This window comes from Schistocerca piceifrons, chromosome 5 (genome assembly GCF_021461385.2).
Source record: "Schistocerca piceifrons isolate TAMUIC-IGC-003096 chromosome 5, iqSchPice1.1, whole genome shotgun sequence".
Classification (NCBI taxonomy): Eukaryota; Metazoa; Arthropoda; class Insecta; order Orthoptera; family Acrididae; genus Schistocerca; species Schistocerca piceifrons.
In genome coordinates this window covers 476,118,488-476,132,405 of record NC_060142.1, presented here as the reverse complement: position 1 = coordinate 476,132,405, position 13,918 = coordinate 476,118,488, and the positions used below count along the sequence as shown (strand labels likewise).

The 13,918-nt window shown below is 44.9% G+C and overlaps 1 protein-coding gene across 1 annotated transcript in view; it reads right to left on the bottom strand.

The window, feature by feature from the left end:
* Nucleotides 1–13,918, bottom strand: part of LOC124799091 (probable glutamate receptor) — a 198,979-nt gene that overhangs the window by 66,815 nt on the left and 118,246 nt on the right. The gene's annotated exons all lie outside the window — the stretch shown is intronic.

The following is a 13,918-nucleotide window of genomic DNA, read 5'->3' as shown; positions in this document are numbered from 1 at the left end:
CTCATCAGACCACACCAGATGCCACTGCGGTTGGAGAACGCGCAGCCCGTGCTCTTACCATACATGTACATTTTTGAAATTTGTGGTAAGTTCCTAGGGGACCAAATTGCTGTACATTTTGGAAATTTGTGGTAAGTCCCTATCGGACCAAACTGCTGAGGTCATCGGTCCCTTGGCTTAAACACTACTTAATCTAACTTAAACTACACTCATGCTCATAAATTAAGGATAATGCTGACACATGGTGAAACAACGCTCAGGTGGGCGGTTTGCGGGTTTAAATCACCTCGGGGTACGACCAAGCGGTGCATTTGACCTGCGGTCATCGCACGGGGGTGCTGGCAGCAGTCCACATACGCAGAGGTGTGTTGGTGCATGGCAGAGTATGGTGCAGCGAGTAACTGTGCAGACGTTTTCAGACGTACTAATGGTGACTGTGTGTTTGAAAATGGTTCAGAGAACACACATTGATGACGTTGTGAGAGGTAGAACACTAGGGCGACTGGAGGCTGGTCAAACACAGCAGGTCATAGCACGGGCCCTCCATGTGCCACAAAGTGTGATCTCAAGATTATGGCAACGATTCCAGCAGACAGGAAACGTGTCCAGGCACTACAATTCAGGACGTCCACAGTGTACAACACCACCAGAAGACCGATATCTCACCATCAGTGCCCGCAGACGGCCACAGAGTACTGCAGGTAGTCTTGCTCGGGACCTTACTGCAGCCACCGGAACAGTTGTCTCCAAACACACAGTCTACAGACGATTGAACAGACAAGGTTTACTCGCCCGGGGCCTTGCAAGGTGCATTCCACTGACCCCTGGTCACAGGAGAGCCCGTAAATCCTGGTGTCAAGAACACCAGCAGTGGTCCCAGGTTATGTTCACAGATGAGTCCAGGTACAGTCTGAACAGTGATTCTCGCTGGGTTTTCATCTGGTGTAAACCAGGAACCAGATACCAACCCTTAATGTTATTGGTAGGGATCTGTATGGAGGTCGTGGTTTGATGGTGTGGGGTGGGATTATGATTGGTGCACGTCCACCCCTGCATGTCTTTGACAGTGGAACTGTAGCAGATCGGGTGTATCGGGACGTCATTTTGCACCACTATGTCCGCCTTTTCAGGGGTGCAGTGGGTCCCACCTTCCTGCAGATGGGTGATAACGCACGGCCCCACCGAGCTGCCATTGTGGAGGAGTACCTTGAAGCAGAAGATATCAGGCGAATGGAGTGGCCTGCCTGTTCTCCAGACCTAAACCCCATCGAGCACGTCTGGGATGCTCTCGGTTGGCGTATCGCTGCACGTCTTCAAACCCTTAGGACACTTCAGGACCTCTGACAGGCATTGGTGCAGGGAGGCTATACCCCAGCAGCTTGCTCGACCACCTGATCCAGAGTATACCAACCAATTGTGCGGCCTGTGTACGTGTGCATGGTTATCATATCCCATATTGATGTCGGGGTATATGTGCAGGAAACAGTGGCGTTCTGTAGCACGTGTATTTTGGGATGGTTTTCTCAACTTATCACCAATACTGTGTGTTCCCTATGTGCCTATGCTATTAGCGCCAGTTTTGTGTAGTGTCACGTTGTGTGGCACCACATTCTGCAATTATCCTTAATTTATGAGCATCAGTGTAGCTTACACTAAGGATAACACAGACACCCATGCCCGAGGGAGGACTCGAACCTCTGACGGGGCAGCTGCGCGAATCGTGGTGAGACGCCCTAGACCGCGCGGGTACCCCGCATGGCATTCATGTACATGCCGCACAGTCAACACTACACTACAGGTCACAGCATTAGGCAGTCGGTTATAAACACGAAGAAGGCGCAGACACCTCGACGTGCCGCGACAGCACCCATCTCACCAGGTTGCTCCAGCTGCCGCCGTGGCCGTGGAATCCCCAGACTGCGCTCTCCTCGTGCCGGTACCTAGTCAACACACTACCTATCACATTCCTTGCTACCGTGTGAGCTAATAGTACATGGTCATGGAACGAGTCACAATGCCTTTCACTGGCAGTGAATAAGAATACACTCTAAGGCAAAAGAAAAAAAGAAAAGAAAAACGTACCACGAAGGAGTTATGGAGATTGGTCACAAATTGATATTCATAAAGGTATCGACGGAAAACGCAAAACTGTAAACTTTAGTGGTCGATGGATGAATGTGTAATGCTGCATAGCAATTTCACTGCTTCGGTAATTACTCCAACTGGATTCATTGAGCCCAACTTCACGTCCTCTCTCAAATGCTGACATCTGTGTACACTGTTCACTCGCAGATCTGCGAGACGTAGCTACCGTCCAACTGTGTAAATGGAATGAAATCAGCAAGTACTTTATGCCCCAGTATCGACATGTTCACTGGTTATTATCCTTATAATAGTAGCTACATGTTCACTGGTTATTATCCTTATAATAACCAGTGAACATGTCGATACTGGGGCATAAAGTACTTGCTGATTTCATTCCATTTACACAGTTGGACGGTAGCTACGTCTCGCAGATCTGCGAGTGAACAGTGTACACAGATGTCAGCATTTGAGAGAGGACGTGAAGTTGGGCTCAATGAATCCAGTTGGAGTAATTACCGAATCTCTCGACATTTGAATCGGATCGATGGCACTATTCAAAAACGTCGTCAGTGATGGTTGAACCATAGCCGTACACAGCACCAAGTAAGATATGGTCGAACTAGACAGATGGCAGAACGAGGGTCTTGAACAATTGTCATAGAGGCACTGAGAGCCAGATTCACGATTACCATCGATCCGACGTGCAACTGGTACTTCAGTGACCACAAGCAGTATTAATTGTTGGCTCACAAGAAAGGGGACTGAGCTCACAGTCCCCCTTGCTCCGACTACCATTGGCCTCTGTACACCAACAAGCCTTTATGCGGTAGTGTTGGGCACATTGCCTGGGATCCCATTGACTGGAGTAGAATTGTCTTCAGTGATGAGTCAAGCTCCAGCTTCGAACTGAGCCCTGATGATCAGCGAAGACGTGTCTGGAGAAGCTCCAGACAGCGGTGAGATACCTACCTGACTGTCGCCCTCCATACGACCCGACAACCAGAAGTGAAAATCTTTGGTGCCATTTTATTGCACAGCAGGACTCCTTTGGTTGTCATCCACAGCACCCTTACATTACAGAATAGCGGTACGTCGACGAAACTATGCACCCCGTTTTTGCACCTGTTCATGGCAATCCATCATCGGATTACATTTCTGCAAGATAATCTCCATCTGCAGCTTAAATCAGTTAATAAAGTCAAGGCTTCCGGTCCAGATGGTATACCAGTCAGGTTCCTTTCAGAGTACGCAGATGCAATAGCTCCATATTTAGCAATTATATACAACTGCTCGCTCACAGAAAGTTCCGAACCTAAAGACTGGAAAGTTGCTCAAGACACACCAAGGGAAATAGGAGTAATCCACTGAATTACAGGCCCATATATCTAACGTCGATTTGCAGTAGGGTTTTGGAACATATACTGTATTCGAACATTGTGGACAACCTCGAAGAAAACGATTTACTGACACATAGTCAGCATGGATTCAGAAAATATCGTTCTTATGGAACACAACTGGTTTTTTAATTTCTACTCATTAAGTAATGAGTGCTATCTACAGGGGATGTCAAACTGACTAAAAATTGACTAAAAATACATTTTCAGAAGGCTTTCGACACCGTTCCTCACAATCGTGTTCTTACCAAACGATGTGCCTATGGAATATCGCCTCAGTTGTGTGACTAGATTCGTGATTTCCTCTCAGAAAGGTCACAGTTCGTAGTAATAGACGGAAAGTCATCGAATAAACCAGAAGAAATATCCGGCGTTCCCCAAGGAAGTGTTATAGGCCATCTATTGTTCCTGATATATAATAACGACATAGGAGACAGTATGAGCAGCCGTCTTCGATTGTTTGCAGAAGATGCTGTCATTTACCGTCTTGTAAAGTCATCAGATGACCAAAATGAATTGCAAAATGATTTAGATATCTGTGTGGTGCGAAAAGTGGCAATTGACCCTTAATAAAGAAAAGTGTGAAGTTATTCACATGAGTACTAAAAGAAATCCGGTAAATTTCAATTACGCGATAAGTCACACAAATCTGAAGACTGTAAATTCAACTAAATACTTAGGGATTACAATTACAAATAACCTAAATTGGAACGATCACATAGATAATGTTGTGGGTAGAGCAAACCAAAGACTGCGATTAGAAGGTGCAACAGATCTACAAAAGAGTCTGCTTACACTACACTTGTCCTCCCTTTTCTGGAGTATTGCTGTGCGGTGTGGGATCCGTATCAGGTAGGGCTGACGGATGATATTGAAAAAGTTCAGAGAACGGCGGCTCGTTTTGTATTATCGCGAAATAGGGGAGATAGTGCCATAGACATACGAGAATTGGAGTGGCAATGATTAGAACAAAGGCGTTTTTCGTTGCGACGGAATCTTCTCATTAAATTTCAATCAACAGTTTTCTCCTCCGATTGTGAAAATATTCTGTTGGCACCCACCTACATAGGGAGAAATGATCATCACGATAAAATAAGAGATATCAGGGCTCGCCCAGAAAAATTTAAATGCTCGTTTATCTCCCGCGTGCCGTTCGATAGTGGAACGGTAGAGAAACAGCTTCAAGGTGGTTCATTGAACCCTCTGCCAGGCACTTCATTGTGAATAGCAGAGTAATCACGTAGCTGTAGATGTAGATGTAGATGCACATGACGAGAGCTTCTACTGGTTGTCTTCGTGCTTGCATGAACCTACCTTGGTCAGCAACATTGCAGGGCGTCTTCCCAGTTGAGAACGTTTGGAGCATTACGGGATCTAACGCTCCAATCGGACAGAATTTGGCACGCTATCTCTCAGGAGGACATCCGACAGCTCTATCAATCAATGCCTATCCAAATAACTGCTTGCGTAAGGACCAGAGGTGGACCAACGCATTACTGAACTGCTCAGTTTGTGAAGTTTTTTTTCTTGAAAGAATCATACATTTTTTCTGAAATTGAAATCATTTGTTTGTCTGTACATTACCATCACATTTAGCGATTTTCGTCCCGTTCGTATGATTTCTTCCTGTTGCGTCTCTTTCTTCTTAGAGTGTATACACTACTGGCCATTAAAATTGCTACACCAAGAAGAAATGCAGATCATAAACGGGTATTCATCGGACGAATATAATATACTAGAACTGACATGTGATTACATTTTCACGCAATTTGGGTGCATAGATCCTGAGAAATCAGTACCCAGAACAGCCACCTCTGGCCGTAATAACGGCCTTGATACGCCTGGGCATTGAGTCAAACAGAGCATGGATGGCGTGTACAGGTACAGCTGCCCATGCAGCTTCAACACGATACCACAGTTCATCAAGAGTAGTGACTGGCGTATTGTGACGAGCCAGTTGCTCGGCCACCATTGGCCACACGTTTTCAATTGGTGAGAGGTCTCGAGAATGTGCTGGGCAGCAGTCGAACATTTTCTGTATCCAGAAAGGCCCGTACAGGACCTGCAACATGCGGGCGTACATTATCCTGCCGAAATGTAGTATTACGCAGGGATCGAATGAAGGGTAGAGCCACAGGTCGTAACACATCTGAAATGTAACGTCCACTGTTAAAAGTGCCGTCATTGCGAAGAAGAGGTGACCGAGACGTGTAACCAATGGCACCCCATACCATCACGCCGGATGATGTGCCAGTATGGCGATGACGAATACACGCTTCCAATGTGCATTCACCGCGATGTCGCCAAACGCGGATGCGACCATCATGATGCTGTAAACAGAACCTGGATTCATCCGAAAAAATGACGTTTTGCCATTCGTGCACCCAGGTTCGTTGTTGTGTACACTATCGCAGGCGCTCCTATCTGTGATGTAGCGTCAAGTGTAACCGCAGCCATAGTCTCCGAGCTGATAGTCCACGCTGCTACAAACGTCGTCGAACTGTTCGTGCAGATGGTTGTTGTCTGACAAGCGTCCCCATCTGTTGACCAGGGATCGAAACATGGCTACACGATGTGTTACAGCCATGCGGGTAGAATGCCAGTCATGTCGACTGGTAGTGATTCGAGGCCGTTGGGATCCAGCACGGCGTTCCGTATTACCCTCCTGAACCCACAGATTCCATATTCTGCTAGCAGTCATTGGATCTCGACCAACGCGAGCAGCAGTGTCGCAAGCGCGATAGGCTACAATCCGACCGTTATCAAAGTAGGAAACGTGATGGTACGCATTTCTCCTCCTTACACGAGGCACAACAACGTTTCACCAGGCAACGCCGGTCCACTGCTGTTTGTGTATGAGAAATCGGTTGGAAACTTTTGTCATGTCAACACGTTGTAGGTGTCGCCACCGGCGCCAACCCTGTATGAATGCTCTGAAAAGCTAATCATTTGCATATCACAGCATCTTCTTCCTGTTGGTTAAATTTCGAGTCTGTAGGACGTCATCTTCGTAATGTAAGAATTTTAATGGCCTGTAGTGTATTTTAATCACCAGGAGAGAAGACTGTAAAAAACTCATAAATTTTTTACAATGACACATACCAGATGTTCTGAAACCGTGCGGCGCAGCTGCCAGGGGCGTGCAATAGTGGCGTCCCGAAGTTTTCATTAAAATGATAATTTCGTTTATTTGTTTTCTGAGTAGAGGAACAACTTCTGAACGGTTAGTGATATGTAGAGGGCCAGCAAGTAAGTGTCGTTACTGTGGCAGCGTGGTAGATGGCAGTCAAGTATTGTGGAAGAAAAAGATGGACGATAAAGATACACATTACGTTTTCCGTGCACTTCATGTAATTTTAGAAAACGATGACTTCCAGTTGAATGAAGAAGTTAAATCTTGTGTTTGTAGATCATTTACCTGAACTCAATGATTACTCTCTGAAGTACTTTAGAGAACATGTTCCACGGAAATTAATCAAAGGTCCTTTCAATACAGAGCTTCCATCAACACTTACCAATGAAGAACAAGATAAATTAATTGATATTGCTTCAGGCTCCACATCGAGATCGAAGTTCGTTTCATCGTTACTGCCTGAGTTTTGGAGCTTCATGAAGCAGAAGTATCAACAAGTAGGTAACAAGATTATTCGTGTTTTGATACCTTTTGCAAAATCCTACTTATATGTATTTTTAACATTGGCAGTCATGAACAGATAATACTGATCGGGAATGAATGTGGAGAAAGAGTCCCGAGTCGGAATTATCATTCTTCTGACGAGATCTAAAGAACTAAGGATGAAGAAGCAAGCTAAACCATCCCATTAATTTCGTTAAAAAAGTAAGAAGTAATTACCCTAAAAGTTAATCAAACCAAATAGTGCCAACGCTTAATGAAATAGTTTAATTCCTTTTTCGTTTCGGAAATTTAAGCTTATTTACCTCACACTCCGAGCTGTATGTCATGTGTGAAGGGAGTCGCTGGTAAAGGGAATCGTGCTCACAAAACGTTTGAAACCACTGCTATACACAATAAATAATATGTTATAATGTAATTCTCTAATGAACTGCAAGGAACTCGTATACAGAGTATAAGGGGCGTTCAAAAAGAAACGAGCTGGAGTCTGGAATGAGCAAACCGGTGACAGGAGGGTAATATCGTGGCGTGTGTAACGAGGTGTGGTTCCGACCAGAGCGTGAAAGTTCACATCCCCCCTCCAGAGGGCACGCGTGTGCACGTCACGTGACTATACAGAGGTAGCAGCAGCATGCATCAATCGTCCAAAGCTGCCAGTCGCATTGCAAACAGTGACATGGAGGCGTCAACAGAAGAGCAAAGAGGTGTTCATTTTCTGCCAGTGGAAGGAGTAGGAGGAACGGATATTCATCGACGTATGTCACAAGTGTACAGCGAACACTGCATGTCTCTTGGAAGGGTCAAGGCGTGGCACAAGCGCTTCAGGAAAGGATGGGTGTCGTTAGCTGATGATGCACGGTCTGAAGCACCACCCTGCATTACCGATGGCATCGTCGAGCTGATGGATGCACTCATAACCCAGGACCACCAAGTGACAGTGAAAGCCATAGCCACTGTGGTCGGATTGAGCGTCGGAAGTTTTCACACCATCATGAAGGAACGACTGCACATGCGTAAAGTGTGTGCCCAATGGGTGCCCCACAGTCTTCAACCACACCACGAAGCGTGTCGGATGGCCCCACTGTCTTGCTCATCTGCAGAGCTATGCTCAGGAAGGGAATGCGCTCCTGGCACGAGTGGTGACTGCAGATGAGTGATGGTGTCATCACTTCCAACCAGAATCAAAACGACAGTCTCCAGTGGAAGCAACTAGGGTCACCACCACCAAAAAAAGTCAAGGCCATCCAAACGAGTTCAGTAAAAGTTATTCTGACGTTCTTCTTTGAGCAAGATGGACCCATTCTGATTCACTTCCTGCAGCATGGGACAACAGTGAATGTCCAGCGTTACTCGCAAACCTTGACCACCTTACACCAAGCGATCAAATCAAAACGACCAGGCAGTCTCACCCATGGGATCATTCTGCTCCATGACAATGCAAAGGCCTGTGAATTCGCCATTTTTGGTCCCCTTAAAAAGGCTCTGAGGGGCAAACAATTCATCTCGGACGACGACGTCCAGCTCTACATGCGGAACTGGTTAACATCGCAGCCCCGGTAATTTTACAAGACAGCCATTCACCACCTTGTGTCACAGTGGGACAAGTGTTCAACAGCCACGGTCAATACTTTTAACATACAGGTACTGGTTTCCGTGATTGTATGTTGAATGTGCCAAAAGGAAACTTTCAAATTGAATCTAAAATTTTGGGTTTATCACTGAAATACTTCTTTCTGCTCTTAAGTCTAGTGAGAATTAAACCTACACAAGAGTGCACACCTTTCGGTACTGTGGCCGAAATGGAGTATTCAAGTACAAATTGTTTTTCCACCTAGCGTTCAATGTGAGATCGTAGAAATATATTTTGAGTGAGGTTATTTTATTATACACAAATCCTATGAGAGAATGTCCAGCTTGTGGGAAAGAAACACCAGCGATGCATAGTATGTTGCTCGGGAAGGCAAACTGGTCGTTTTCCTATAAAGAACTATTTAACAAATTTATAGCTTTGGCATCGTGCAGCATCGAAATTTGAGAACCGTTGAGTCAAAAATTCTTTGGATTGTGTCTGGTTCCGTAATTGGTTACGAAACCCATCCGCCATCAGTGTGAGTCGCTGCACTAATTTCCTGAAGGGCGTTAACTATGATGGGGAGAACGATAAACCTACCACTTTTCAAGATGGAAGCCAACAACAGAAACCTGTGGTTTGAGAGCTGTTGGGCGTTAGAATCAGAGAATTCTTCAGATAATTCAGTGGGTCCGTGCTCTACAATTCATTAATAAACCCAACAAGAGCCTCACACTGTTCAATAGACTGCGAAAGACGTTCAAAATTTTGACCTTGTGGCTTTACCTACAGGGCGGTCCATTGATAGTGACCGGGCCATATATCTCACGAAATAAGCGTCAAATGAAAAAACTACAAAGCACGAAACTTGTCTAGCTTGAAGGGGGAAACCAGATGGCGCTATGGATGGCCCGCTAGATGGCGCTGCCACAGGTCAAACGGATATCAACTGCGATTTTTTAAATAGGAACCCCCATTTTTTGTTACATATTCGCGTAGTACGTAAAGAAATATGAATGTTTTAATTGGACCACTTTTTTCGCTTTGTAATATATGGCGCTGTAATAGTCACAAATGTATAAGTACGTGGTATCACCTAACATTCGCCACTGTGGACGGTATTTGCTTCGTGATACATTACCCGTGTTAAAATGGACCGTTTACCAATTGCGGAAAAGGTCGATATCGCATTGATGTGATCAAAATGCCCAACGTGCGTGTGCAATGTATGCTGCTCGGTATCCTGGACGACATCATCCAAGTGTCCGGACCGTTCGCCGGATAGTTACGTTATTTCAGGAACAGAAAGTGATTAGCCGTATGTGAAACGGCAACCACGACCTGCTACAAATTATGATGCCCGAGTAGGTGTTTTAGCTGCTGTCGCGGCTAATCCGCACATCAGTAGCAGACAAATTGTTCGAGAATCGGGAATCTCAGAAACGTCGGTGTTGAGAATGCTACATCAACATCGATTGCACTTCTATGCACCAGGAATTGCGTGGCGACGACTTTGAACGTCGTGTACAGTTCTGCCACTGGACACAAGATAAATTACGGGGCGATGACAGATTTTTTGCACGCGTTCTATTTAGCGACGAAGCGTCATTCACCAACAGCGGCAACGTAAACCGGCACAGTATGCACTATTGGGCATCCACGATGGCTGCGACAAGTGGAACATCAGCGACCTTGGCGGGTTAATTTATGGTGCGGCATTATGGGAGGAAGGATAATTGGACCCCATTTTATCGTTGGCAATCAAAATGTTCTATCGATGTTACTACAAGATGTTTCACTGCATGAAGGAATGGCGACGTACTTCCAACATGGTGGATGTTCGACACGTGAGGTTGAAGCGGTATTGAATGGCATATTTCATGACAGGTGGATTGGTCGTCGAAACACCATACCATGGCCCGCACGTTCACCGGATCTGACGTGCCCGGATTTCTTTCTGTGGGGAAAGTTGAAGGATATTTGCTATCGTGAGCCACCGATAAAGCCTGACAACATGCGTCAGCGCATTGTCAATGGATGTGCGAACATTACGGAAGGCGAACTACTCGAAGTTGAGAGGAATGTCGTTACACGTTTTGCCAAATGCTCTGAAGTTGACGGACATTATTTTGAGCATTTATTGCATTAATGTGGTATTTACAGGTAATCACGCTGTAACAGCATGCGTTCTCAGAAATGATAAATTCACAAAGGTACATGTAACACATTGGAACAACCGAAATGAAACGTACCTACTTTCTGTATTTTAATTTAAAAAACCTACCTGTTACCAACTGTTCGTCTAAAATTGTGAGCCATATGTTTGTGACTATTGCAGCGCCATCTATCACAAAGCGATAAAAGTGGTCCAACTAAAACATTCATATTTCTTTACGTACTACACGAATATGTAATAAAAAATGGGGGTTCCTATTTTAAAAAACGAAGTTGATATCCATTCGACCTACGGCAGCGCCATCTCGAGGGCCAACCATAGCGCCATCTGGTTTCCCCCTTCAAGCTATATGTTATATCCTAGCCAGTAATGCCACCCGAGCCCGCTGCCAAAAGGTTGGCAGCATCGAAGTCCGGACGCCGTCTGCATAAGCAGCGCCAGCGAGACAGGAAATCGCCGCAAGTCTGCGCGCGCCACCGCTGGCTTCTGGTTTCTTAAGCGCTGGAGTCGCGAGCGCTAGGACAGTTCTGTATTCGCCGCTCAGTTGTATACTCGCCACCGAATTGTGTACTTGCTAGTCAGTTGTGTGTTCATCGCAGCAGAGTTGTTGTTTGTCGTCAGCCGACGCTGACCTAGCCGCTCCGACTCGAACTAGACAGATTTCTGTAGACACGGAGTTCACTACTGTGTTTCTGTATCTTCGTTAATAAAGATAAGTACCGACTTTTATTTAATCAGAGTGTTTGGGTTTTCATCTTTCTGTTCACTGTTCCAGCGGACCGGTCGGCCCGCTATTAAAAGTGTGGCGGTGACTTTGTAAGCCGTTTCTACAGCGAATTGCTTGTCGCTACGAACGCCGCCACAAAACTGGCGACGAGGGCTTCCGAACTCGTGTGCAGGGCTGGTTCAACTTGTTTCTGGTTATACTAATTATAGCGATAAAATTTTGGGGGCTGGTTTAATTTGTGTTCACTATGTCTGCCGAATTACAACAGTTGATCTTGTTACAGAGTCAGCAAATACAAAGTCTGGTGGAAGCAATCGCCAAACAAGCGGCTAATCCTCCAACACAACAGGAACAAGCACAGGCAGCACCACCTTTCCGTGCTTTTGATGCATCAAGAGAAGAATGGCGAGAATATTTCGCGCAGTTGCAGGCGCACATGACAGTCTACAAAATCACGGGTACTGAGCGGCAGCTTTATTTAATTTCCACTGCAGGCGTGGAAGTCTATCGACTACTTTTTAAGTTGTTCCCGGAATCCAAGCCAGAAGCTTTAGACTATGACGTTGTTGTTAACAAGCTTGCTGAGTATTTCGAGTCGCGAGTTCATGTGGCAGCAGCCAGATTCAAGTTCTTCAGATTAAAGAAACTGCCACATCAATCTAATAAACAGTGGTTAACAGATTTACGGGGCCTCACCCGTCAGTGCCGATTTAATTGTGTGTGTGGAGCTTCCTATAGTGATGTCATGTTACGAGACGCTATTACTCAAAACATTGCAGATTCTCGTATTCGTGCTGCTATCTTAAAGTTGCCTGACCCGTCATTAGAGACTGTGATGAACATCATTGCAGCCCAAGATACTGAAACGTCCCCTTTGAACAATTATACATGACTGTGCTTAAACTGACACACAATATTTTGTTAGCGCAACGCAATCTGACTTTCAAAATTCCCTACAAAAGAATGGCCCTGACTAACATTAAACTATACCTTTCACAAATCACTTACCTCACAAAAATCTTCGCTGCTCAAGCTACTGCAGTACAGCGAGCGCCACTACTGCCAGCTAAATAAAAGATTCAAACTATGGAAGGCACTAAATACTGATAGGGATAGTTAGCAAATGAAAGATATTAATAGAGAACAAACAATGTATTTACCTTGATATCATCATATATAAATATAGCAGTTCATGACAAATTTCAAAACTCCGCCATCTCTCTCCCCACATCCACCACTGCTGGCGGCTCACCTCCAACTGCGCAACGCTACGCGCTGTTCACAGCCAGCTGCCTAACACTACAATGGCGAGTATTACAACAATGCAAAGCAGCCACAGACTGCACACAGCACAGCCAGTGATTTTCATACAGAGGTGGCGTTACCAATAAAAAACCTAAACAGCCTACTTACATAGCCCCCATGCTCCCCACAAAAAATTTTACAAATTGGTTTGGGCAGTGGCCAATACAGATTTGAAAAAAAATTTTCATAATTACAATAACAAAGAAATCAAATGCACACACTTATTGATACAATGTTGGTCAAAGGCTAAAATTTTCTCACAGTCCATAAAGATAGTCCTGATCATTCATCATAATAGTAATTACAGTTTTTTTTTCACAAAGTCTCATTAGTAAAAGAAATTGCACACAGAAGTAGTGGATTTCCATGCAGTCTTGAAGAAGTAGTGTTGTCCTTCCAACGGAAAGACAGTGCTGACTCTTGACATGCAGACAGGTAATGGGCCACAACAGAGCAAACCCACAGCAAAGTCAATCGAAGTTTTGAATAGTATTGGTAGGTAGGTCATCACAGAGCAGACCCACTGTAGTCCTGGTAGAGATTACGGTATTGGTGGGTCATCAAAGGTGCAGACCCACTGCAGTCCTTGTAGAAATAATGGTATTGATGGATCATCAAAGATGTAGACCCACTGTAGTTCTTGTAAAGATGGCCAGCAGACATCTGCTGCTACTGTGCAGGTGCACAATCACCATCGAAGAGTCTTGCGGAGAATATAGCAAGTCCATAAACCACCACTTGTGCACTCACACAGTATTTGGAATTGTCCTTAGAACCAGCAATGCTGTTATCCAGTCCCTTGCTGAATCATTAACACACGTGCAAACACTATCAGTCCCTACTTCTCACATAATGTCCATATACTATGACCAACAGAAACGTGTGCAGTGAAATGTTACTCAATTTGAAGAACTGGTAACAATTACAATTTGATAACATAAAAATACAATAACAAAGGTACAAAATACATCATTAAAGAACATAATAATACAGATAACATTTGTAGTAATAGGGGCCTTACAAAAGA